We start from the raw sequence: 27,543 nt of genomic DNA on the forward strand, positions 1-27,543 counted from the left end.
AATTATGAAGATATTGTTATGATTAATTCTGCACAAGGGTTCAAGAGATAAGGGGCCCACATTCACCGCCAAAGCAGGTGGGATTGTGTATTATGATTAGCAATTGAGTCCATATACTGTTCTTGCACAGGGGCCCTTATATGTCTGTGTCCACCCCTGATCTCTGCACATCTATGTATATATATGCATATATATACTGCACATATCAGAAAAATATATCAGAAGGCAGCACTCCAAATTATAAAGAAATTTTTTTAGAAAAAAATGGACTTTATTGAGTCCATTTTTTTCTAAAAAATTTTCCTTATAATTTGGAGTGCTGCCTTCTCATACAGTACAGACCAAAAGTTTGGACACACCTTCTCATTTAAAGATTTTTCTGTATTTTCATGACTATGAAAATTGTACATTCACACTGAATGCATCAAAACTATGAATTAACACATGTGGAATTATATACTTAACAAAAGTGTGAAACAACTGAAAATATGTCTTATTTTCTTGGTTCTTCAAAGTGGCCACCTTTTGCTTTGATGACTGCTTTGCACACTCTTTGCATTCTCTTGATGAGCTTCAAGAGGTAGTCACCGGAAATGGTCTTCCAACAATCTTGAAGGAGTTCCCAGAGATGCTTAGCACTTGTTGGCCCTTTGGCCTTCACTCTGCGGTCTAGCTCATCCCAAACCATCTCGATTGGGTTCAGGTCTGGTGACTGTGTAGGCCAGGTCATCTGGCGTAGCACTCCATCACTCTCCTTCTTGGTCAAATAGCCCTTACACAGCCTGGAGGTGTGTTTGGGGTCATTGTCCTGTTGAAAAATAAATGATGGTCAAACTAAACGCAAACCGGATGGAATAGCATGCCGCTGCAAGATGCTGTGGTAGCCATGCTGGTTCAGTATGCCTTCAATTTTGAATAAATCCCCAACAGTGTCACCAGCAAAGCACCCCCACACCATCACACCTCCTCCTCCATGCTTCACGGTGGGAACCAGGCATGTAGAGTCCATCCGTTCACCTTTTCTGCATCGCACAAAGACACGGTGGTTGGAACCAAAGATCTCAAATTTGGACTCATCAGACCAAAGCACAGATTTCCACTGGTCTGATGTCCATTCTTTGTGTTCTTTAGCCAAAACAAGTCTCTTCTGCTTGTTGCCTGTCCTTAGCAGTGGTTTCCTAGCAGCTATTTTACCATGAAGGCCTGCTTCACAAAGTGTCCTCTTAACAGTTGTTGAAGAGATATGTCTGCTGCTAGAACTCTGTGTGGCATTGACCTGGTCTCTAATCTGAGCTGCTGTTAACCTGTGATTTCTGAGGCTGGTGACTCGGATAAACATCCTCAGAAGCAGAGGTGACTCTTGGTCTTCCTTTGCTGGGGCGGTCCTCATGTGAGCCAGTTTCTTTGTAGCGCTTGATGGTTTTTGCAACTGCACTTGGGGACACATTCAAAGTTTGCCCAATTTTTCAGACTGACTGACCTTCATTTCTTAAAGTAATGATGGCCACTCGTTTTTCTTTACTTAACTGCTTTTTTCTTGCCATAATACGAATTCTAACAGTCTATTCAGTAGGACTATCAGCTGTGTATCCACCTGACTTCTGCACAACACAACTGATGGTCCCAACCCCATTTATAAGGCAAGAAATCCCACTTATTAAACCTGACAAGGCACATCTGTGAAGTGAGAACCATTTCCGGTGACTACTTCTTGAGTGTGGAAAGCAGTCATCAAAGCAAAAGGTGGCTACTTTGAAGAACCTATAATATAAGACATATTTTCAGTTGTTGCACACTTTTTTGTTAAGTATATAATTCCACATGTGTTAATTCATAGTTTTGATGCCTTCAGTGTGAATGTACAATTTTCAAAGTCATGAAAATACAGAAAAATCTTTAAATGAGAAGGTGTGTCCAAACTTTTGGTCTGTACTGTATGTATACATATTTTTTTATACATGAGACATAAGAAGCAGTTTAATATACAGATGATCCTTTGTAGGCTTTAATAACATGATGTTTTCTACTTAGAAGTCTCAATTAAAGGTGATGTCGAGGCTTGGGGTTCAAGTCTGCAGTCACTCCTTGTGACTGCAGACTTAAGTTATGAATCATCACAGCTCTCACAGTGCGGGCTGTCAGGATTCTGTGCGGGCTGTTAGGCACCAGGAGTATGTCACCTGATCATAAGTGTGAGATTTGCATACTTTGAGCCACATTCTAACTAGATGTGTCCGGTCTCATTTAATTCACGTGTATTGAACGAGGCCGCATATGCCTTGTCAGCACGTGACTGCATGTATGCAAATTGCATACTTATAGTCATGAACCTGACTGTTCGCGGCACTGGAGAATCCTGACAGCATGCAGTGTGTGCATGTGAGGATTCACAAGTCTGCAATCACATAGAGTGACTGCAGGCCGTGACATAGTGTGTCAATAAGACAAGCGTATTAAAAATCATCCAATTCACATCTAGAAAATATTTATGATTTTCAGTAGAATTGTCATGCACATTCTATCCGTTTGTCATCGGTATGTCTATTTTTTTATATCCATGCATCTTTCTTTTTTATATGTCAACATTTAAAAAGATTTACAAGGACAAGTACAGTCTCCAATGATAATAATTGCAATGTATGTAGAAAAATTGGATGCAAAACAGATGATCCATAGTGGATCTAACGTTTTTGCACAACCATTGAATAGGTGATTCTCATCTGAAATATGAAAGAGACTAGTGCATGTTTTGATTTTTTTTCACAGTAGATAATAGATCTAGTAAAATATCTGTCATCTGAAAAACTCTATTGAATAACATTGGTGCATGTGCTATTGGATTTTAACGCGGACAGCACACGTCCGTATGGTGTGCTGGTCTGAATGAGCCCTTAAATGTAGGGATTAATGGCTCTTCAGCATTTCTTCTCAGAGTTCACGTTCAGGTTTCCTAGGTTACAAATCCATAGCACAAATGAGCAAGAGACATGCCGGCGACATTTATTGGAGTGCAGAAATGAGGACTTTCAGTTTCCCATCTGCTGCAGAGATCTTCGAATATTATCCACACATGTCCTACCCTCTATGCCATGATGTTGTTCTGACCACCTATAATTTATGCACCTTCGGCTTCACCAAATTTACATTGTCTCCGAGGTAAAATCAATATAGAAGTGTTATGGGATGTCAGTGCACATGTTCCTTGCTGCAGAATGCTTTAGGATTTGTTTCATACAGTTTTTTAATTCATTTTTTGTATGATAAAAAAAAAATGAAATCACCAGGATCTCAAGTAGGAAGGGTCAGGCCGTTGTGTTCCATCTAGAAAATGCACAGACCGAGAAATTCAGCTAAAGTCCTTGCCTCTTACGTATTAACCCGTGAATTGAGCACATATTTGAGGATCATGTCTGTTGTATTACCGAGCGGTTGCCTAGTAGCCAATTAATTCAGATCTCAAGCACTTCATCTGCGAATAACACAAGTGATACTATTCAGAAGTTGCTAGGAAACCATCCTCTGCAGTACAAAAGTAAAGGGTTAATGCAAGGAAGCTACAACCGTAGTGTATGCATTTTATTTCATTTTAATGTTTATTTCAATTATTCTATATTTATAGATATTTAGTTGAAAGCATCTTGCTATGATGTGCTATAGGTATACTCTGAGGTGTAACTTGAAACATCAGGGTATGCACAATCTGTAGACGAGACCCTACTTACTGATAACTTGTTATGGAGCTGACGGGACCTAGGGCTACCTGCTACTTCGTCACTTCGTATAGCCACACTTCTGGATACATTGTTTATTATACTCATGTACTATGTTACATCATGTGGACAAACGTAATGGGACAACTACACATTACACCGGTAGCAGCTTGTATGACATGCCATTCTGAATCCATAGGCATTAATATGGAGCCACCCTACCACCACCACCCCTTGTTCTTTTGGAAAGTATTTCTATAAGATTTTGGAGGGTGTTTGTGGGATTTTTTTCCCTTTCATCCAGAAGATCATTTGTGAGGTCAGACACCAATGTTGGATGGTAGGGCCTGACTCACAATATAAATTCTAGTTCACCCCAAAGGTGTTTATGGGGTTGAGGTAAAGAGTCAAACTCATCCAACCATGCCTTCATGGACCTTTATTGACCACAGTCATGGTCACAGTCACATATTGGGGCACAGTCATGCTGGAACAGAAAAGGACCTTCCTTAAACTGTTCCCACAAAATTGGAAGCAGATAATTGTCCAAAATGTATTGGTATACTGAAGCATTAAGATTTCACCTCACTGGAATTAAGGGTCCTAGGCCGATCCCTGAAAAACAACCTAATGGCGTCATCCCTCCTCCACCAGACTTTCCAGCTGGCACAATGCAATCAGGCAGGTAACTTTCTTCTGTTATTTACCAAACTCAGGTAGAAAATCATGATTTGTCACTCCACAGAACACATCTTCAATGCTTCAGAATGACAGTGTGCTTCACACCACTCCATCAGAGACTTGGCATTGTGCTTGGTGATATAAGGCAGCTGTTTGACCATGGAAACCCATGCTATGGAACTTTTGGCACAAAGTTTTGTAATGATGTTAATGCCATCTGCAGTTATTGAGTCAGCATGGTGTTGGTGACTTTTTTTGCATTATGCCCCTCAGCACTTGGTGACCCCGCTCAGTAACTTAATGTGGTCTGCTACTTTGTGGCTGAGCTGCTGTGGTTCCTAAAGACTTTAACTTTTCAATAACTAACAGATGTTTGTGGAATATTAGGAGCGAAAAAAATTCACAATCTAAATTGTTATGACCCATTCTTTCATAAATGTCTGTAGAGGCAGACTGCATGACAAGGGGCTGGATTTTATACATCTTGTGACAATAGGACTGAATTAGAAACCTGAATTCAATGATTAAGAGGTGTGTCCAATACGTTGGTCCATATATAAGTTGTATGAATGATCACAAGAATATAAAAAAAGTAAATCACATGTAAACATTCGATGGGAGAAATAATGTATATATCTCTTGCCCCATCGGAATCTGCTAATCAGGCTTCAAGCAGAGCTTAAAAAGTAGATGTGAACAGAGTCTTACAGAGAGTCTGAAGAAAGGGGAACAGCAGGCTGCTGGAAGGTGAGAAAGTCACTGTTCTGCTTTAACAATCTTTTTTTTTTATTTTCATATATCCACAGGAACTAAGTAGTTGTGAAAAGTTATTTGTATGGGTACAGTATACTATAATAAAGCTCTATTGAAGAGATTGGACTAGGGTTCTTCTTCACCCTAGTCTAATCATGTTACATGGTGGTAACATGACTGCGACATACTATTGTGTCAGTTCAAAGAGGTTAAAGAGCCTTGAAACATGTTTCAAGACAGCAGCCACACCAGAGACTCCCATTGGTAGAAAGCACTGTTTTTGAGGTTTTGCTCCTGGTCAGTATAAAGTAGGGTTCTGGTTGGATGGGCCTTTGATGCAACTGTTGAAAGGTACTGGCTCTACTTGTGGTGATCCAGCTGGTGTAGAAAGTCTTCCAATCATTGTTCACTGGGAGAAAGCATGCAAATTAGAAAAAAAAGGATGTATGTATTTTAGACTAGTGCCATATAAGCCATTAGAGCCCCTATAACTCACTGTAGAATCATCAAAAACATGTTATTATTTAAAGAGTAACCATTGTTTTATTTTTTTCATAAATTAATAGCATTTCATGGGTAAAATCTATATTTAGCGGAGACACGTTGCCGCATTACTGTGATAGAAGATGACAGTTGCTGCTTGTAAAGTTCTATGGAGAGAAGAGTGGGAAGGAGCTAGACGCAGACACAGACAATTTGTTTTAAATTCTCCTGATCTCCTATATTCAGTCTTCACTGAACACAGATTTTACCCGTGAATTGAGAATTTTAACAATGAAGGATCAGTCCTGACAGAGAAAGAAGCGGATTTCTCTAATAAAATATATTACAATGTTTCTTATTTTCATGTTTACTTTTGATTTATGTAAAAAATAAATTAAACTACACTTACTCTTTAAGCAATTTTTGGAAGGTTTGCCAGTTTTGTATGAAAATTTTTGTTGTCTGCTCTATATTGATATATTTGATATTCATCAAAATCATAGCCAGCTGCCTTCCCTTAGTGTCATTTTTCACCTGAAGATGCACTCTTCTGAAGACTTTATATGAACAATGTGCATTGGATACACAATATTTTTACTTTTACTTTAAATGCATGTACTGCCATGAGGATCAACCATTTTAAAAGCAAACATAACCTTATAGGGGTGGTCATAAACTAACCTTTATTTTAATCCTCAATATCTGCCTATTTAATGTAATAATCTAATCTCTTTTCCAATATACTTTAAGTGAAGTTATTTGATGGGGCTGGTCTGGTCTCTGCTTTTCTTGCACACCAAGCAATCTTCTTACAATGAGCACTGACAGTGCACTCTTTTGCCGACTCATCATTTTTCATCAGAGTTGGCAAGGGAGCGCATTGTCACTGTGCTCTAAGAAAAATAGTGAACACTGACAAGATCTTACGGAGCATATGTCGGAATTGATAACCAACGTATGCTCGGTAGAGCAGGGAATAGCCCAGCTCCTGAAATGGACCTCATTGATGACGCTTCATTTCAGGGTGGGGACAGAGGCTGTGGCCATGATCGCAGCCTCTGCCCCCTGATGACGGCTCATTTGAGTATTCCAACATGTACTGGAGGTTCTCAAACAAAGAGTTATCAAACAGGAAGTAAGTAAAAAAAATAAAGCAGTTAGATAGCATAGCGAGGGAGCGATAGAGAATTTTTAATTAAAGTATATTAGAAAAGAGATTAGAATATGACATTAAATAGATAGGCATTTAGGATTAAAATAAATGTTAGTTTTGGACCACCCCTTTAATTAAGAAAATCTGGCACCCAACTGTAATAATGTACATTAAATTACTCATTTAATAATTGAATAGGTGAAGCGGCGCTTTAGTTGCAGGGCTACCTTACTGAGGGTTACTTACCATTAACACTAATATATTATTAAAGTAGGAGGTTAATCTGTTGCTGGCAGTCACCTGCTCGTAGCATTAACTGTAATGCAGCGATATCCTCAGCCTGTTAGTTAACATAATAATGTTCAGATAATGCTTCTTCCTGTTTCTCGCTTGCATTTTAGGTTAACCCCTTGTCTGTCTGCAGTCTCAGACAAAGAGTTAAGCTGCGAGCTGTGGAGCGAGCGCTTGTTGACTGTATGGGTCCTGTGCATTCCCGGGCTCAGTTTCCATGGCAGCCGACCTGCTCTGCTTGAAATAGGCAATTCAGAACAAGGAAGGTAGAGATGGGAAGAAGTCATTAGTTTTTCAATTAGTATGCAGCGCCATTACTACAGTTTGCTTTCATGCCACATGTGTATTATTTTTACATATTTCAACAGGTAAAGGTTGTTTTTAAGAGCTGAATGCAAGCGCCAGTGCCTATTGGGAGTGGTGGTGCGATGAGGATGAAGCGAGTTATTGCAGTCACGTAACAAACCTACAGAATAATGAACGCAGGAAGTCTACCTGGCCTCTGATGTAAATGCGACTGCAGAAAAAGGTCTAGCGGTAGATTGATACAGTACATTTACAGTAAAGGGGTAGAATTAGACAGTTAGCACTTTTAGGCTACATTCACACATCTGTGCGACGTGTCCGTTTGCGGCCCATTTTTTTCTCGGACCTATAGAGTTTCATCGACCTATACACTCGGAGAAGTACATGCATCCGTATGTGAGATCCATGGGACTCAGAGCATGTCCTATTCTGTGTTTGCAGACCAGACTCGGCCATGCAAGTATTAAACACAGATGCAAATTGGAAGGCTCACGTGACCTTCCAGGGGTCTTTTTTATTGGATTAGGGACAATCCTCCTTCATTGAAAAAGAATGGATGAGCAACAAAAGGATGCCACATGAATGCAAAACAGGGGACAAGCGAGAAAAAAACCTTCTCTTTCTGACGGATTGTCAATTTTTATATCTGTGTCATCCATATTGCCTCCATTTTGCACCCATTTTTTTTTTCATCTGCTTTTAAAAACTGAAGGACTTAAACTGTCTGGACTCTTATTTATAAGCCGACTACATTTACACATACTTGTGAATTTTTGCATCCGTGAGAAACAGACCATTTCTCACCCATGTGGGATCCGTTTTGCCTCTGATTTGCATCCATGTTGTATCTGTTTTTTTCTCATTTGTTTCTTTTTTTTAATATTGAAGCAGGTACATTGTTTGAACTTTTTTATCCATTGACTCTTAACAATGTATCAATTTAAAACGGATGATACATGGATTGACCTGGAAGTACTAGGTATGTCTTCCTTGTTTCATACGTTTTATACAGATACCCCTAGACTCTAATGGCTGAGTCTGATCCGTGAAATGAATGAGAATAGGACAAGCTCTGAATCTGATGGACTGGACACATAGATTTGTTTTTAAATACAATGTGTGTAGGGATCAATGAAACTTTATGGGTCTGTGTGTTGTCCAAGAAAAAAAACCCGGATGGAACATTGAAGTACAATTAAAAGTATGTCTTCCCATTTTATACAGAACCACATAGACTTTAAGGGCTGATCGGCGAAACAAATGAGAATAGGACATGCTCCCACAGATTGGACTCCCAGATCTGTTTTTAAAATGAATGTGTGTATGGATCAATGAAACTTCATTTTCACCATTAGGCTACGTGCCCACTATGCATTTTTTAAGCGTTTCCCCCGCGCAATTCCGCCGCGAAAACATTTGGTAGAAGGTCTGCAATGTTCCTCAATGATAATCCGCATGTGCACATGCTGCGGAAATTTCTGCTGCGGATTATCATTACAGAAAAATACGCAGCATATCCATTAATTTTGCAGACAAGCAGCGTAATTGCCGCCATTGACTTGCATTGAATCGCTTAATATCCGTATGACTACATGTGCACATGCGGATATTAAACGATTCAATGTGCGGATGGTACCCGGGTCTGGAGAAGAGGAGACTCTCATCCAGACCCGGGTACCATAGTACCTGTGAAAAATAAAATAAAAAAAACCATTATACTCACCTTCTGATGGCCCCTGGTCTCCTGCACAGTGCGTCCAGGCTCCCCAGTGGCTCGCTATGGTGTAAAAGGACCTTTCATGAAGTCATTTAGTCATGTGACAGGTCACATGACTAAATGACGTAATGGAAGGTCCTTTTACAGCACCGCGAGCCAACGGGGAAACCGGAGAAGGAGACCGGGGGCCATCGGAAGGTGAGTATAAGTTTTTTTTATTTTTTACCATTTTATTCTTTTTTTTAACTACTAACTTGGTCACACTAATCCATGCTGGTTGCATGGATTTATATAGTGTGACCAAGTTGTCAAGCACTTTTCCAAGTGATGCTAAAATCGTTTGGAAAGCGCTTGACAACCCGCATGCGAAATCGCATGTGCAAAAAGCGTGACAGACACTTGTCCTTGGCTGAAAAAACACATGTAAAATCCACATGCATTTTTTCTGCTAGGGAGATGCAGAAACGCTCAGGAAAAATCCGAAGCATTTCCGCATCGTGGGCACTTAGCCTATGACTTTAATGGCCGAGTCTAATCTACAAAAAGGATGACTATAGGACATGCTCTGACACACAGATCCGTTTTTTAAAACAGATGTGTAAGGATTAATGAAATTCTATTCTTCCCTGTGCTGTCTGAGAAAAAAAAATGTGTAAAAGATGTGTAAAACAGATGTGTGAATGTAGCCTAAGTCTTATCACTGGGATGTAACTTGAAAACCTTTTGCTCTCCTGTGCTACTCTTACTTCTGCAATCCATATGGTAACAAACCTGACAAAGCTCTTTTAATGCAGCAATCTAAGAGGATTTTCCTTGTCAGCTAATTGTGCAGCCTCACTGATGATATTAATAACATTATCTTCGGGACCATTACAATCTAGGGACATATGATGCTTTTATGAACTTCCTCTGTATAAATAAATAATAGGGGGGGGGGCTATATGTGATGGTGTGAGCTACCCTGTCCTCAGTATGAAAAAATACTTCCTTTGCATGAACCTATTATCATGTCAACTCTGCACAGCCTTTAGAGTAAGCACTGTGGATCAGATGAACTCCCTAATCTCCTCAGCATAAAAATCGCAACACCAGGAAGGAAAATTTGTGGAATTATATAAATCACAGGATTAATAGACATATTGATTATGATATGTAAATTATAAAAAAAAATAGAATCAACATTTTCAAAATATCTCAATTTTTTCAGCATTGAGTATGAGCACCATGCACAGAACTCCCCACAATTATACACCTTGGCATGCTATTAATGGGGTTATCAATTCTGGCTGGGAGGAATGTTCTGCCACCCTGAATGCACTTGGACATGCAAATGATCAGGATTGGCTGCTGGCAGCTCCCTTTGCAATTGCCAACCAATGATGTCCCAGATGGGCTCAATGGGAGACATATCCGGAGACGCTGCAGGCCATGGTAGCACTTTTAGGCCACCCAGGCTGCTGACAGTAGCACAAGCTACAGGCACCCAGGCATTGTCTTGTTGAAAAAACAAGCTCCTTGGACACTTTGGAGGGCACCCTGGCATTGTCTTGTTGAAAAAACAAGCTCCTTGGACACTTTGGAGGAATGTCTGGTCCCGCCACCAAATCAACATAAAGCGAAGCTATTAGTGTTCCTTGAATAAAGATTTGAGGAGTCCGGCTACCATACATTATGCCACCCCACACCATAATCTTGGAAATAGGACAAATGTAAAGTTTCCTTGTGATGGCCTCTTGTCCATGTGGCCTCCAGAACTATCTCCTGGCATTATTGTGTCCAAGAAAAAAGTGGGACTAATCGCTGAAGAGGAACCATGGTAGCCTTTGTGAGTGGTAGGATAAGGTAATTGAAACACCTGTAGCTGGATGCCTTCTGATGTGCAGTTCAGAATGAATCAATAGTGGAACCAGGACTCCTAATGATCAGGAACTTAACCTTTATCCTGAATAACTTGATGCAAACTTTTTAAAGAGGATCTGTGAGCTCCTGAAATGCATGTATTAGTAAATAGTTACTTGCGCCATGAAATACCACTACAGAGTTTCTTTCTTCAATGTTATTCCTCATTGCTGTATCCATTCACAGTTTAACATTGTAAACAGTGAATGGACAGCATCAGAGTGTGTACAGTGACATCCCAACTGATCAAGCTATTTATTTAGTACCTTAATGACGAAGCCTGTTTTCACTTTCCTGACAAGGCTAATTTTTTCAAATCTGACCACTAGCACTCTAAGTGGTAATAACTCTGGAACGCTTCAAGATATCCCAGTGTTTAGGAATTTTCTTAACCCCAAATTTTATAGTTTCACAAGGGTAACAGGTGAAATAGACTATACAATTTGTTGTGCAATTTCTCCTGAGTATGACAATGCCCCAATATGTGGTCGGAAATTTCTGTTTGGGCGCACGACAGGGCTAGAAAGATAAGGAGCGCTATTTGAATTTTGGTGTGCAATTTTGTCAGGAATAGATTCCTGAAGCCCTACCACATTTGAAGAGCCCCTGACATGCCAAAACAGTAGAAACCCCTTACAATTGACCCCATTTTGGAGACTTCACACCTCAAGAAATTAATATAGTGGTCTGATGAGCATGTTGAACCCACAGGTACTTCACAGAATTTTATGACATTGAGACGTGAAAATGAAAATTTTTATTTTTTTCCACAAAAATGTTGCTGTAGCCAGAAAGTTTTCATTTTCACAAAAGTAACAAGAGAAAGTTAACCACACAGTTTGTTATTCAATTTCTCCTGGGTAGGGATGAGCGGACCTGTGGAAGTTCCAGTTCTGGTACCCGACCCAAACTTTATTCCAAAGTTCGGTTGGGTATCAGAACTGTACACGAACTTGAACCAGAACCCGAACCCCATTGAAAACAATGGGGCCCCGAACTTTTGCGCTGGAAAATATTCTCTCTCTCTCTCTCTCCCCTCCCGGACTTTCCCCAGAACTCCAAACATTGCAACAGACTTCCGAGAGAAATCCTTGTTTGGCGTTTAGCACCAGACACTAACTGTTTGCTCATCTCTACTCCTGAGTACACCAACACCCCATATGGGATCAGAAACTGCGGTTTGGGTACATAGCAGGACTCAGAAGGGAAGGAGTGCTATTATAATTTTAGAGCGCAGTTTTGGCTGGAATAGATTGCGGACACCATGTCGCATTTGCTGAGACCCTGAGGTGCCAAAACAGCAGAAACCTCCCACAATTGACCCCATTTTGGAAAATACACCACTCAAGGAATTCATGTACAGGTGTAATGAGCATCTTGAGCCTATATTTACAGAATTTTATAACAGTAGGGCATGAAAATGAAAGATTATTTTTTTTCCACAATAATGTTGCTTTAACCCAAATTTTTTATTTTCACAAGGGTAACAGGAAAAATTGCACAACAAATTGTGGGTTTGATATTCTCCTGAATAACACAATACCACATATGGGTTCGGAATCTACTGTTTGGGCACACGGCATGGTTTGAAAGTGCCATAACAGCAGAAACCCCCTCATATGTGTCCTTGTTTTGATAATTATACCCCTCTAGGAATTCATCTAGGAATGTGGTGAGCATCTTGAACCCATTGGGGCTTCACAGAATATTAAAACATAGGGGATGTGAAAATGAAAATTTCATTTTTTGCACAGTGTTGTTTCACCCCCAAATTTTCAATTTTCACAAGATTAACAGAAAAAAATGAACCACACAATTTATTATGCTATTTATCCTGAGTATAAGGATATCCCATATATGGTCAGAAACTACGGGCATATTGCAGGGCTCGGAAGGGAAGAAACGCTATATGACTTTTGTAGCACATTTTTTGCTAGAACAGATTGTGTATTCCATGTCACATTAGAAAAGCCTCTGTGATGTGTGAGGCAGTGACCAGGATCATATACGAGGGACATTATATATCCCTCAGAATGTGTACAGAGACCTATTAAATCCATTGGAGTGCATTGCAGTCACAAACTCACCTGCGGCTGCAATGCAGGAATGAAGGTGAGCATGGACCTGGTCAGGCTATCTGGCTAAGGCAGATTAGTAAAACCTGGCAGGGCCTTCATTTCTTGGAGGAGGCTACAGGAAGGCAGTGGGGCGGCCTCCTCCCTCCAACCTGGGTTTTCTAGTGGCTCTTGCCACAGGTCCTTTAAAAACCCTGCATTAAGGATTAGTGTTGGTCAGTATTGGGACCTGCTAGAAACATAGCAGGAAAGCTTGGCGGGCCTGTGAGCAGCTGAACCCACGCCTGGGAAGGCTCTGCACCCGTCAGGCTCTGAGCGGCCCGTCGCGGCCGTTGCCCACGGCAACCGTTGTTTAAGGACTCACGTTAACCCAGCTGCGAATCGGAGGACTTTTCTGTTTACCCGTGAGTTGCTGAATAAAGCTGTTTATGCTGGACTTGCTTGGGTCACTGCCTCAGTTACTGCATGGTGTGAACACTGCCTCCTTACAGCTTGGTGGAGAATGCGGGCATTGTGACTGAGGCATACCGCACCGGCAGCTGCATGACCACAATCCGGCCTGCCACCTTTCAGCCCCACCCTGTGGACAAAATGGAGGAGCTGTTAAAGCAGCTGGTACTCACCCAGCCGCAACAGCAGGAGCAGCACCTGAGTCTCCAGCGGCAACAGCAGGAGCGGGAGCAACAGCAGCTACTGTACCAGCAGCAGCAAAAAACAAATGAACTGTTGCTGCAACAAATTGCTGCCCCGAGGGAGACGCCGACGACACTAGCCCCGGAACGTCGAGAGGCTTGGGACAAGGTTCGCTCAGCGTTGAGGAAGATGGGACCGGAGGACGACATGGAAGCCTTCCTGACCATTTATGAGCGCACAGCAGAGCAGGAAAACCTACCAGCCGGCCACTGGGCAAAAGTGGTGGCTCCGTTTCTGGTCGGCGATGCCCAAAAGGCCTATATCGACCTCAGTCGGGAGGACGCCCAGGACTACCAGAGGCTCAAAGGTGAGATCCTTGTCCGACTGGGGGTCAATACATACGTGAGGGCTCAGCTCGTATTTTCATGGGCCTATGTGGAGACCCGACCCGCCCGGTCTCAGGCTTATGACTTTTTGCAGTTGGTAAAGAGGTGGCTCCAGCCTGAGTCTTTGACTCTTGCCTAGATGGTGGGGAGGGTGGTGGTCAACCGGCTGGTGAGGATTCTGCCGACCGCTATCCAATGTTGGGTGGGGCAAGGGGACCCCGGCACCCTCGACTCTATAGCGTAGACAAATTCAGGGACGAGGTCATGGAACAGTTAGTGGTACCTCAGTCGTACCGTCGGGCGGTTCTGGAGTTGGCACACACACACCTGCTGGGTGGACACTTAGGCGTTAAAAAGACGCAAGAGCGTATCTTGCAGCGTTTTTTTTGGCCGGGGATTTACACGGAGGTCCAAAAGTACTGTGAATCCTGCCCCGAATGTTAGTTAACCACACCCACCGCAAGTTTCCGTTGTCCATTGGTACCCCTGCCAGTGACAGAGGTACCTTTTGAACGGATTGCAATGGACTTGGTAGAGCCCATTGTAAAATCCGCTCGTGGCCACCAACATTTACTGGTGGCCGTCGACTATGCCACCCGGTACCCGGAGACTATACCGCTACGCCACATCTCAGCGAAACTGATTGCTCGGGAGCTGTTTGCCATGTTCTGTCGCCTTGGACTACCTAAGGAGATCCTGATGGATCAAGGGACCCCTTTTATGTCCAAGGTGACAAGGGAACTGTGCAAACTGCTAAAAATAAAACAATTGTGCACCTCGGTGTACCACCCTCAAACCGATCGGCTAGTAGAACGGTTCAATAAAACCCTCAAGTCCATGTTAAAAATGGTGATTTCTAAGGACGGAAGGGATTGGGACATGTTGCTACCCTATTTAATGTTTGTCGTCCGTGAGGTACCCCAGGCTTCCACAGGGTTCTCTCCCTTTGAGTTATTGTACTGCAGACACCCTAGGGGTCTGTTGGATGTAGTCAAAGAGACGTGGGAACAAGAGCCGACTCCACATAGGAGTAGAATTGAACACGTGGCTAGTATGCAGGACCGGATTGCGGCGGTCATGCCCATCGTGAAAAAACATCTGTTAGATGCCCAGGCAGCCCAGAGGCGCATATATAATAAAAGAGCCACTGTCAGGTCTTTTAACAAGGGCGATCGGGTGTTAGTACTGGTACCCACAGCCGAGAGTAAGCTCATAGCCAAGTGGCAAGGGCCATATGAGGTTCGAGAAAAGGTGGTAAATTACCGGGTGTATCAGCCCGGAAGGAGGAAACCTGAGCAGCTTTATCATGTAAACCTGCTAAAACCTTGGAAAGATCGAGATTGTTTAGTTACAGACGTCACTTCGGGCATGCCGCCAGAAAGTTCTCTACCTTCAGCCAGGGATGCGTCCGGGGGAGAGGTCAGGATAATTGATGCTCTCACTAAACAGCAGTGATGGGAGGCTCGCTCTGTGGTGCAGCAGAATACCGACGTGTTCTCAGAGCTACCGGGTAGGACTACAGTTCTCCAACATGACATTGTCACCGGACCTGGGGTACGGGTGCGAATGAGACCGTACCGGGTACCCGAAGCCCTGAGGCAAGCCATCACGGCTGAGGTAAAACAAATGCTCCAGTTAAGCGTCATCGAGGAATCACGGAGTGAGTGGGCTAGCCCCATCGTACTGATTCTGAAACCAGACGGATCGTTACGCTTCTGTAACGATTTCCAGAAATTAAATGAAGTGTCGAAGTTTGACATTTATCCAATGCCCAGGGTGGATGAGCTGATTGAGAGACTGGGGCAGGCCCAGTACTTTATCACGCTCAATCTCACCAAGGGTTACTGGCAGGTACCTCTCACGGAATCGGCGAAGGAAAAGACCGCCTTCATAACTCCGGAGGGTCTATATCACTATGTGGTCTTACCTTTTGGGTTACATGGGGCCCCGACTACATTCAAGAGGTTGATGGTCATAGTGCTCAAGCCTCATCAGGAGTACGCGTCTGCGTATCTAGATGACATAATCATCTTTAGCAACGACTGGCATACGCATCTATCCCAGGTACAAGCGGTGCTGGATTCTCTCAGAGCCGCGGGGTTAACGGCAAACCCCCAAAAATGTGCGATAGGGCTAGAGGAAGCCCGATATTTGGGGTATGTGTTTGGCCGAGGAGTTATCAAGCCCCAAATCAATAAAGTTGAGGCCATAAAACACTGGCCTAAACTGTCAAGTACAAAGCAGGTGAGGGCGTTCCTTGGCATCCTTGGGTATTACCGCCGGTTTATGCCTAATTTTGCTGGGAGAACGGCGGCCCTGACCGATCTCTTGAAAGGAAAAAAATCGGTAATGGTTCGGTGGAACCCTCAGGCAGAAGAAGCCTTTCAGTCCATGAAGTTGGCCCTGTGTGGACAGCCGGTCCTCATCAGTCCCAACTTCAAGGAAACCTTCATTGTACAGACAGATGCCTCAGAGGTAGGTCTAGGTGCGGTATTGTCACAAAAAGTGAATGGTGAAGAGCACCCGGTCACCTACTTGAGTAGAAAACGTGTCCCGGCAGAGAAAAACTATAGCGTGGTAGAGAAGGAGTGTTTGGCTATTATGTGGGCCTTGGAATCGCTAGGTTAATATTTACTCTGGCGTCAGTTCCGCTTGGCGACGGACCACTCACCCTTGGTATGGATGAGGAATGCCAAGGAGAGGAATGCACGATTCACCAGGTGGTTCTTGTCACTGCAAAATTTCAGTTTCTCTGTAGAACATCGCCCTGGAAAGTCGCAGGCAAACGCGGATGCCCTGTCCCGGGCACCCTGTATGGTGTCAAATGTTCAACCCCACAAGTTTGAACAGGGGGGGGGATATGTGAGGCAGTGACTGGGATCGTATACGAGGGACGTTATATATCCCCCAGAATGTGTACAGAGACCTATTAAATCCATTGGAGTGCATTGCAGTCACAAACTCACCTGCGGCTGCAATGCAGGAATGAAGGTGAGCATGGACCTGGTCAGGCTATCTGGCTAAGGCAGATTAGTAAAGCCCGGCAGGGCCTTCATTTCTTGGAGGAGGCTACAGGAAGGCAGTGGGGCGGCCTCCTCCCTCCAACCCGGGTTTTCCAGTGGCTCTTGCCACAGGTCCTTTAAAAACCCTGCACTAAGGATTAGTGTTGGTCAGTATTGGGACCTGCTAGAAACATAGCAGGAAAGCTTGGCGGGCCTGCGAGCAGCTGAACCCACGCCTGGGAAGGCTCTGCACCCGTCAGGCTCTGAGCGGCCCGGAGCGGCCGTTGCCCACGGCAACCATTGTTTAAGGACTCACATTAACCGGGCTCGAACCGGAGGACTTTTCTGTTTACCCGTGAATTGCTGAATAAAGCTGTTTATGTTGGACATGCTTGGGTCACTGCCTCAGTTAGTGTACGGTGTGAACACCGCCGCCTTACAGCTGCCAAAACAGAAGACACTCCTGACACGTGACGCCATTTTCTTAAACTACACCTCTTTATAAATTCATCTACAGGTGTAATGGGCATTTTAATTCCACAGGTGAAATTATGTAACATTAGACTGTGGAAATGAAAAAATATTTTTTTTCTACTATAATGTACTGGCCCCAAGCTTTTAATTTTCAAAAGGGCTAATAGAAATAGAAGAAAATGGACTACATAATTTGTAGCACAATTTCTCCCGAGTATCCCATTACCCCATATGAGGGCGGAAACTACTTTTCAGGCACAGTGCAAAGCTCAGAAGTGAAGGAACACCATGTTGGAGTGTAGATCTTGCTGGAATGGTTTGTGGGTTCCATGTCACCTTGGCAGAGCCCCTGAGGTGCCGGAACAGCAGAACCCAACATAACTGACCCCATTTTATAAACTAAATTCCACAATGAATACATCTAGATGTGTAGTGAGAACATTAACACCACAGGTACAGTATGTCACAGAATTTTATACCATTGTGCGGTAAAGAAAAAAATAATTAAAATTTTTCCACTAAAATTTTGTTTTAGCCCTAGCTTTTACATTTTTACAATAGGAAAATAGGTAAAAATTGCTTCACAGTTTGTTACACAATTCCTCCTGATCATGGCAACACAGCCCACACGTGGCTTTACAATACTGTTCCATGGCAGGGAAGAAGCATAGTTTGATTTTTCGAGCACAGATTTCCCTAGAGTAGTTTTTGGGATTTGGGAGCACAGATTTAGGTGGATTTCTTTTGGGGGAAGCCGTGTCACATTTCCAGAGCCTTTGCGCTATCAGTAACACGAAAAACCCCTATATTTTCCATTAACAGATGGCATACCAGAGTGAGGGCTTGTTTTATTGTAGGTTTCTTTTATTGGTGGTTTTTGGGGTACATAATATTTTTAAACGCTTTTAAGGCATGGTTTACATTTATCTTGCGCTCTACACTGAGCACTTACATTGGGGTTTCCGTCTAAGTCTCTGAAATACATGAATCAAATGAAGCCCTGATGGATCCACTCACTATAATAAGGCAGGCAGAGTTACTTTGGACTCTGTCTGACCTCTGTTCAGTGGTGTCCACCATTTTAGTGGTGCCCAAAACTGTGCTCAACTGACTGGCTGTTACAGCAGGAGCTCGGCTATTAGTTAAGCCTAGTGCCTGGCGTTGATTATGCGGGCACAGTTCATGTGCCCGTATAATTGCTAAGAAGTACTGGTACGTCCATTTGTGAGAACGCACTGAAAGATAGGACGTAGCGGTACATCCAGTGTCGGGAAGGGGTTAAACAATTCCAGGAGGAATAACAGAGAAATGTCTCAATGTCTCAATGCCATGTGCTAAGGAAAGAAGCTCCAGAATTGTTATTTCAAGTATGAATCAAAATGATGTATATATGCAAATCAGCAAATTTGCTTTGAAGTCTAAAAATATAAAATGGGTGTATGATATATATGTTAAAGAAACAAGCACAATTGTCAATAAATATTTGCTAACTTGGTGGCTGTACTACAGTGCTTTTGTTTGGTCTTCTGTACACATAGTTATGTGTATCCAAAAATAGACAATGTGGTTGATCGTCTTTCCTGATAGAAAATCTCTGGCCACAATGCTCTTTGCTATTTACGGCAGGATTATTGAACCAGCATTGCAAATGTTGCTGTAGCCTTGGGAGCCTGGTAATTTCTTGTCAGTCTCATTGAGATTAGCAGTCAAAAGCAGATTTCACATTTGACATGTAATAAATTGTGGGTGAAAGCAGTGGTTTGGCATTAGCAAAAGATAAAATAGGCATTAACTTTCACCCTGAGTTAGGCTGGAGTCAGACTAGCATATAGCATCCAATGTGAGAGCATCCGGTTGCGATATGCTAATGACACTCGGCTCCAGCTCTGCTGCGAGCGGGAGCTGAGTGTCAATGCACTGTGCTCCCATCCTCTCACATGAGCAAATCGCAGCACAGGTGCTGAGGAGATGGAGAAAGTAATCTCTCCATCTCCTCCATTGCCGGCGTCCGTGGGAATCGCACTGCACTCAGGTGACATCCGAGTGCAGTGCGATGTTTCACACGCACCCATAGACTTGTATGGATCGTGCGATCCGATTCTCGCAGCATGCTGTGATTGTTTTCGCATGCCAAATTGGCATGAGAAAATAATTGCAGATGTGCACTGACCCATAGTATAACACTGGGCCACGTGCAATCCAATTTTTTATCTGATTTCACTCGTCCGATTTACTCTCTTGTGTGAGCGAGCCCTTAGAATTTTCTCCCAGAAAGTTATTTCAATTACACATGTTTTGTTACACACATATTTATTTCCTTTGTGGGTATTGGAACAACACATAAAAAACTGAGAAAAAAAATGGGCCAGGCAAAATTGTTGCCACCTTTCAAAAAGTGTGGGTAAACAAGCATGTGATGCTCGTTCAAACTCACTTGTGGCAAGTAACAGGTATGGGCAAAATGAAAATCACACCTGAAACCAGATAAAAAGAAGAGAAGTTGACTCTTTGCATTGTGTGTCTGTGTTCCACACTAACCATGGAGAACAGAAAGAGGAGAAGAGAACTATCTGAGGACTTGAGAACCAAAATTGGAGAACAAAATCAACAATTTCAATGTTACAAGTACATCTCCAGACATCTTGATGTTTCTTTGTCCACGGTTAGCAACATAATCAAGAAGTTTACAACCCATTGCACTGTAGCTAATCTCCCTGGGTGTGGACGGCCCCAATCAAGTTCCAAATAAATTCAAGCTGTCCTGCAGGGTCAAGGTGCATCAGTGTCAGTGTGATCTATCCGTCGACATTTGAATGAAATTAAACGCTATGGTAGAAGACCCAGGAGGACATACAAAAGCTAGACTTCAGTTTGCCAAAATGTACGTAAGCCAAAATCCTTATGGGAAAGCGTCTCGTGGACAGATGAAACCAAGATGGAGCTTTTTGTTAAAACACATCACTCTATAGTTTACAGGAAACAGAATGAAAAGAACCCAGTACCTACAGTTAAATATGGTGGAGGTTCAAAGATGTTTTGGAGTTGTTTTGCTGCCTCTGGCATTGGGTGTCTTGACTGTGTGCAATGCATCATGAAATCTGAAGATTACCAAAGATTTTAGGTCGCAATGCTGTGCCCACTGTCAGAAAGCTGGGTTTTGTATTAAGTTGAGGGTGCCAACAATTTTGTACTGACCATTTTTGGGATTTTGTATTAAATAATGTCCATTTTGCTTTTTTTTCTCAGTTTTTTTGTGTTGTCCCAATACACACAAAGGAAATAAACATGTATATAGCAAAACATTTGTAATTGCAATAATTTTTGTGGAAGAGATACTTCATTTTCTGGCATAATTTCAAAGGTGCTAACACTTACGGCCATGACTGTATATAGCAGACTTATGCACCTCTGCAGGCATACATTTGCATTTGCTTGGGCCATAGGTTCAGTAGCAGCAGAACATCATGTGAACTCAGACTAATACTGTAATGTACTCTTCAACATTTAATGAGAATCTGTCACTTTATAATGATCCTATAACCCTTTGTGAAACTTTAATGTCAATCTCCATCTAGCCTAATTGACAGCTCCTCAGAGTTCCTCCTTCCTGTTGCTGAGATCTCACACTGCTCAGTACAAGCTGCAACAGTCAGTGAGGCTGTGTGGATGGAGACTGACTCATGATATCTGTCACTTTTACTGGGAATCTTAAAATGTGGATCTAAACACCAGGATTATACAGTCAATCAGACATGGATCTTCAAAGTCAACACACTTGTCTCATCATATCTAAAAGATCTATTTAATAACCAGTGCAATTTGTGATGTGAAATCCAGTGACTGATCTGCTTTAAAATTTATCCTTGAAAGGAATCTATCACTGGGCTTTTGCTGCCCTGTTTGAGGGAAATATAATGTAGGGGCAATGACCTTAATTCCAATGATATGTTGCACATAAATTTTATGTTTCATTTGCTTCGGATGTGCTAGTATTTTCTGAATGCTGAGCTTTGAATAGCACTTGATTCACAGCTTTCTGTGTGCACTGTGCATAGGCAGAAATACACTGTGCATAGGCAGAAATCTGCCAATCAGTGGTGGAGGACATGGATAGACAAAGCTCATGAATATCAAAGACTAAATTGTTGCTACTCTTCTCAGTGATAATCTGCTGATAAAACACTGTTTTAGCAAAACAGCACAAGCATCCCTGTAAGTGACACATTACTGGAAACGGGGTCTCTGCCTCTATATTATGCTGCTCTTAAATGACGTAGCAAAAATCATGTGATAGAATCTGTTTAATTCGGCTGTCCACTACATTTTCATAAAAGGGGTGTCCATTATTTTTAGATTGATGACCTATTCTTTGAATAGCTAAGGTCAGTTGTTATCACCTCTGGATACCGGATACTGCAGATCAGCTCCTATTCTCTTCCATGCTAAATCTTTAATTCAGTGCTTGGCAGTGGTTACTAAACAGTGCATGGAGCTGCGGTGTTCCACTCTGTACACATGTGTTTACATGTAAGCCACCACCAGAGGTGCTAAAATGTGGGGGTTCTGGGTGTCGGAACCCCAATGATCTTTTAAAAAAAAAGTAAAATGAAAAATGATTTAAATTTACAAATGGACCAGCATTACTTTTCCGTACACAAAACTTAGTTGCCCACCAGCCTCCTGCCTGTCGACAGCACGGCAGCCAATCAGTGAGCTCAGTGACTTTGCTGGTGTAGACAGAACCCCCCCTTTAGAGTCGCTGAGCTCACTGATTGCCTGCCGCACTTTCGACATGACGTCAACCCCGCAGCCAATGCCAGACACCAGGAGCCGCTGCGGAAGACTCATCGGTGGACCCCGGGAAGGTAGGTTCAGTTCAATTTGTTGTTGTTTTAACAAACTTCAGCCAGTGCAGAACATTGTCTGAAAGAGGACAACCCCATCAATATACTGATACTTTGTACACAGAGTCTTTAGTAAGAATATCTTATCACAATAGCTAGAATGAACAGTCTCTGTATTAATTCTGGGAGTCTATTATTATATTCAAATATTTTCTGTTTTACAATGTTCTTATATGATTTGTGAAACAAAAAGGGCAATTAGTCAATATCTGAAGATAGGGATTAAATAAGCCTTGCTGTTCAATATATTACCTCTTAGCATACTGCATTGCCAGATACCTAAAAAGCAATCAATGGCTTCACTATAGCGCCCTCGTGTGGCTACTTTGCTGTCTGTTTACAATGCAAAAATGAATTGTAGTATAAGAACTGTTCTGCAGAGATTACAGTCCAACATCTCTGCACATGTCGTCAAATATGGAACATGTACTCCCTATTGCCAATATAGCATGGCATAAAACTGTAACTTTTTGGATGGCAATTATAATCGCATTTTTAAAGTAAGATATAAATATATTATAGTAACATCAAGGCTATAAATACGGTGAATTGCATTACAGCACAAGAACATGGTCTACTGAGTGGTGTCACATTACTCATATTTGGTTTTATGATAGTATGATATGATTATGATCGAAGATAAACTGCCTTTAAAAGTATCTATGACACCTTTTTTGTATGTAAGACCAAATGCTCCACGCGTTTACTATTGTAGCATGATTTCAACATTTTATTAATTTGTCACTGTTATTTGTCTCTTATAATTTACCCAATGTAAGGAAACGTCAGTGTGAGAATGATGTGAATTATTACATAAAACTATGATAAGACTATAAAATTATGAAAATTATGAAGTAATAGATATGTATTGGTATGGTGAGTTGTCATGAACATACACCACAATCTGTACACAATTATTCTATGCTATGGTCGTATGCCATCACTAGTTATGTATATCCATATAACGAACAGTGCAATATATTATGGCCCCGATTCATCAAAGCAAAAAAATGGTGTAAAACACTTTGAAAAGTTGCAAATTTTCTTAGCAACACCGAGTTGCAGAAATGTTTGCAACTTTTGGTGTTTAAAGGGCAGTTTTGGACAGCTCTGGCAAAATGGATGGAGATAGGGGAGAGTTACGCTCGCCCATCAAATTCATCAATAGTGGTGGCGTTTCTTACATCAGAAATGTTACTCCAGTCCCCAACTGGAGTAACATCTTTGGCGAGGCGCACACCACTGATAAGATGCGCCAAATTCATTAAGTGGTGTGCGCCTCTCAATTAATTCCTACACCCTCATCATTAAGACTGGAGCACAAAACGCCAGTCTTAATGAATCAGGACCTACGTGCTTATATATGTTAACATATAATTATGCAAAAATAATTTCAGAGTGAATGCAGTTTAAGGAAGCTAAGATATGTGGTGTTGTTTGCGGACATAAAAGTCACTAGTGATTTGGAAGCTGAAGATGGACAGCATGCCCCACTTCTAATTTTACATTAATCTATGACCAGAGTTCTTGATGGTTGAGAGAAGGCCACATGTCATGATCTCATGTTTTTTTTTCCATAATGAATTAATGCAATAAATTCCCATGTGGCCATTGCTCATTTTTATAGTAAACGGGAGTTAGTCATGTTCACTTGGGATACCTCCACTGTATATCACTATTCCTCTGTGAGGAAGCTGACATAATTTCATTAGCCAAGCTGCTATGATAACGAGTGCAGTGTTGTAGTGAGCAGCTCTTATCATCCATGAGGTTTTTTATGTGAAACACAAAGTTCAATACAAAGTGACAAATATAACATAACACATAATAAAATTAAGTAAATTCCTTATATTCTCCTTATCACTCACCTCTCCAGCCCCTCCGCTCCTCACCATCATCCATTTAGTCCTTGACACATATTCTGACCTTGTGCGTGCATGCGCAGAATTGTCCTGGACCTCATTGGAGGTGGAAGCTCCATCTCAGTGTGAATGGCCCAAGGATTTCAGTGCTTGCGGCATGTATCAGAAGATGTGACGAGGACCGGACAGGTGACAGTGAGGAACGGAGTATCCGGGGAGTTAAGCGGTAAGGTAAGTATAGTTATTTTCTTATATTTTTAACCTTTTAATGGCCCTTTATGGATGTGAAAAATGGAGGCTGGCGGCTGCCATTTCACTGAATTTGCACAAAGCAAATAACAAAAAAATTCAGCATTTTAGCGTATGCGGATTTTTGCAAAATTCAAGTAGAATTCAGTTCCACTCAAATTTATTATCATATCTATATTAATGACCTATCTATTGGATGGGTCATTAATATCAGATCGGCACCCGGCATCCCCAATGATCAGTTGTTAAAAGCGCTGACCAGGCATAAACAAATGGAATGACAGTGATGGAAACACAGAGAAGTTTCATTCAATATGCAGCTGCTGAGTTCTGCAGAACAGAGCAGGAACTGTCCTACAGTACATGAGAGCAGCTGCTACACATTGAATGAAGCTGGACTTTGCAGCTCTGTTCCATTTGTTTACATCTTGCCACCGCTGGAGATTGTACCTTCTAATTGGTGAGGGTATTGAACCCCCATGGCTCTGATATTGATAACCTATCCTGGATAGCTTATCAATATATGATTTAAAATACTAGGACTTTAGTTACCATTGATCCAATGAGTAGACTTGTCATGCCACAGGTTTCAGGACTCGATCAAGTGACCTATTGCTGCGCGGGTGGTTTCCCTTTCTGTTGAGCCATAGCCTGTTTAGTCTCTCTCCAACTGTTGATGGTTCTATTGTCTTTTATTTCCTTTCTTTGGTTTGCTTCTATTCAGGTGTCTAACACTTCATTATTTTGTTCTGTCCTATCAGTTCTTGGGAGGGGCTATTTATACTCTCCCTGGACCTGCCTTCTTTGCTGGCTATAATTAAAGATTGATGGTGTTTGTAGTTTCATCTCCTTAGCTAGAGATTATTATGTTTTAGTAATCTCAGTTGCTTTCCTACGGTTTGTTTGTGTGTCTTCCTCCCTAGCACCCTTTCCCTTTTCCTACATTGCGAGTCTGGGAGGTTTCCACGTCTTCTGTTTGTTTTTTTGGTTCTGCTCATTTTCCTCCATCTTTCCTGTGTGATTGTGTAAACACGTTCATAGGCCTGAGCCTCATCCTCTAATTTATGTGTATTTCTTTCTTTAGTTATTCTTGTTTTTATGTTGCCCTTTTGTCTATAGTGAGGGTGCAGTTAAGGACATTCAGGGTCATTGAGTAGGGACACAATTTCGTAATCTTTGGGTGCCAACCTCCGCGGTCAGGCAGGGACAAATAAAGGTCAGATCAGGGACTTTCCTAGTCTGAACAGGGACCTGTGGAGTGCAGGTGTTGCGTCTTTCCTGGTTTGTACGTTACCAGTGTGAGTGAGTAGCCTTAGTCATAGCAATATTATACACAATACTACGTATTCCATAATATGTATTCCTGGTTATTGTGGCCAGGCAATTACCCCTATGCCGCTCTGAGCTGTTTGGTGCTTTAAGAAACTCTTACGAGCATATTATAATGGCTCTGAAAAACCACAAAATTGAGATCATAATAAAGCTGTAGTTGTTGACCTGTTGGCTATTCTTTAAGGGGCTTTAATTTATATCTGGGCTATTAAATATGTGGTTCTTGCCACTACATGGATATATTGTGTTGTGGTTTTTTTTTGTAGTTGTTCTTCACGTTAATATATTAAAATGAGTTAAGCTGTATTGAACAGATGATGGAGACATAACAGGAAGCTGTATCAATAAATAAAGCCATGATGGATTGGGAAACAGTTGTGTATTGAGTGTCTTAGGCTTTTAGGAACATTAACTGACTTTCAGTGTCTTCGTTCTTTTATTGAAAATGGGATATGTTATTATAAATACTGTATATATATTTTTTATTTATTTTTTTTTACGTCAACTCCCATTACATGGTGAATCACAAGAAATATAATTAATAGTAATGTGTGGTTTACCACATTAACCATCTCATTAAGCGTTTATCTGTCTTTCTTAAAGGGATCTATTTGTATAAACAAGGCTTAACTTAAAAAAGCCTAAAGTACTGCAAAAGGACATGTGAGCATGATGTATTCATATAGCAGTCTCTATAGAGGCAATATACTCAGAAATGTACATTAGTAAACTACACACCAGCCTTGTGATCTTGATAAAGAAAAACTTAACATCAATGTTATAAAGTAACATTTCTTTAATCCTCCACTTTTTACACTTGATAGATTATTTAATAATCTGAGTTATTGGTTGACAGTACAAACAGTGCAAACAATTATGAGAAGCAGAGAATAAAGTGGACTATAATAAAATGCTGAGATAAAATATTCTACTATAGAGTACCTAGATTTCTCAGACACTCAAATGATTATTTCTACTCAACCTTTGTTTATGGTTTTGTACATTTCTAGATTATCACACAGATAAAAGAAATGTGTCACATTAAAGAAATGTACTGTCCATTAGTAGATATTTATTACCCATTGCACATACAGTCTAGCACAAACAAGCAATGTTGTACAGAGATTCTCCATTTGGACTCAGTCATTATCCAATGTTCCCGACTCTCACAGACACACTAGGGAGAATTTCACAAGAATCTGATAAATTTATTTTTGGAAAGGCACTAACTCTCCTTTGGGAGGTTAGGTGTGCATGTATTTTTTTTCTCAAAAGGCAAAAAGTTAGCTGCCACGTTATTTATAAGAACTTTTTTCAAACCTTTAATGAGCCCTGAAATTAATTAATGAAGGTAGTTAAAAGAAATTTATCACCAGGTTTTTTCTATCTCATCAGAGAGCAGCATAATGTAGAGAAAGAGAACCTGATTCCAGCGATGTATCACTGAGTTTACTGGGTGCAGTGGTTTCTGTGTACTTTGTCTTTTGCTAGTGAGCTGTTAATCAGTGCTGGGGGGTGTGGTTGGACCACTTGGCACTCAGGAGCTAGTCTGGCAGTGATTATCTCCTGATAATAAAACACTCATTGTATTGAAACAACAGCACACAGTCTAATAAGTGACACATCACTGAAG

At 41.6% G+C, this 27,543-nt stretch overlaps 1 protein-coding gene across 6 annotated transcripts in view; it reads left to right on the forward strand.

Annotated features, from left to right (window-relative positions):
• Positions 1-27,543, forward strand: part of NTRK2 (neurotrophic receptor tyrosine kinase 2) — a 379,702-nt gene that overhangs the window by 343,623 nt on the left and 8,536 nt on the right. The gene's annotated exons all lie outside the window — the stretch shown is intronic.

Source organism: Phyllobates terribilis, unplaced genomic scaffold, assembly GCF_046119375.1.
Source record: "Phyllobates terribilis strain yellow unplaced genomic scaffold, ASM4611937v1 Scaffold_1__5_contigs__length_1240528914, whole genome shotgun sequence".
Classification (NCBI taxonomy): domain Eukaryota; kingdom Metazoa; phylum Chordata; class Amphibia; order Anura; family Dendrobatidae; genus Phyllobates; species Phyllobates terribilis.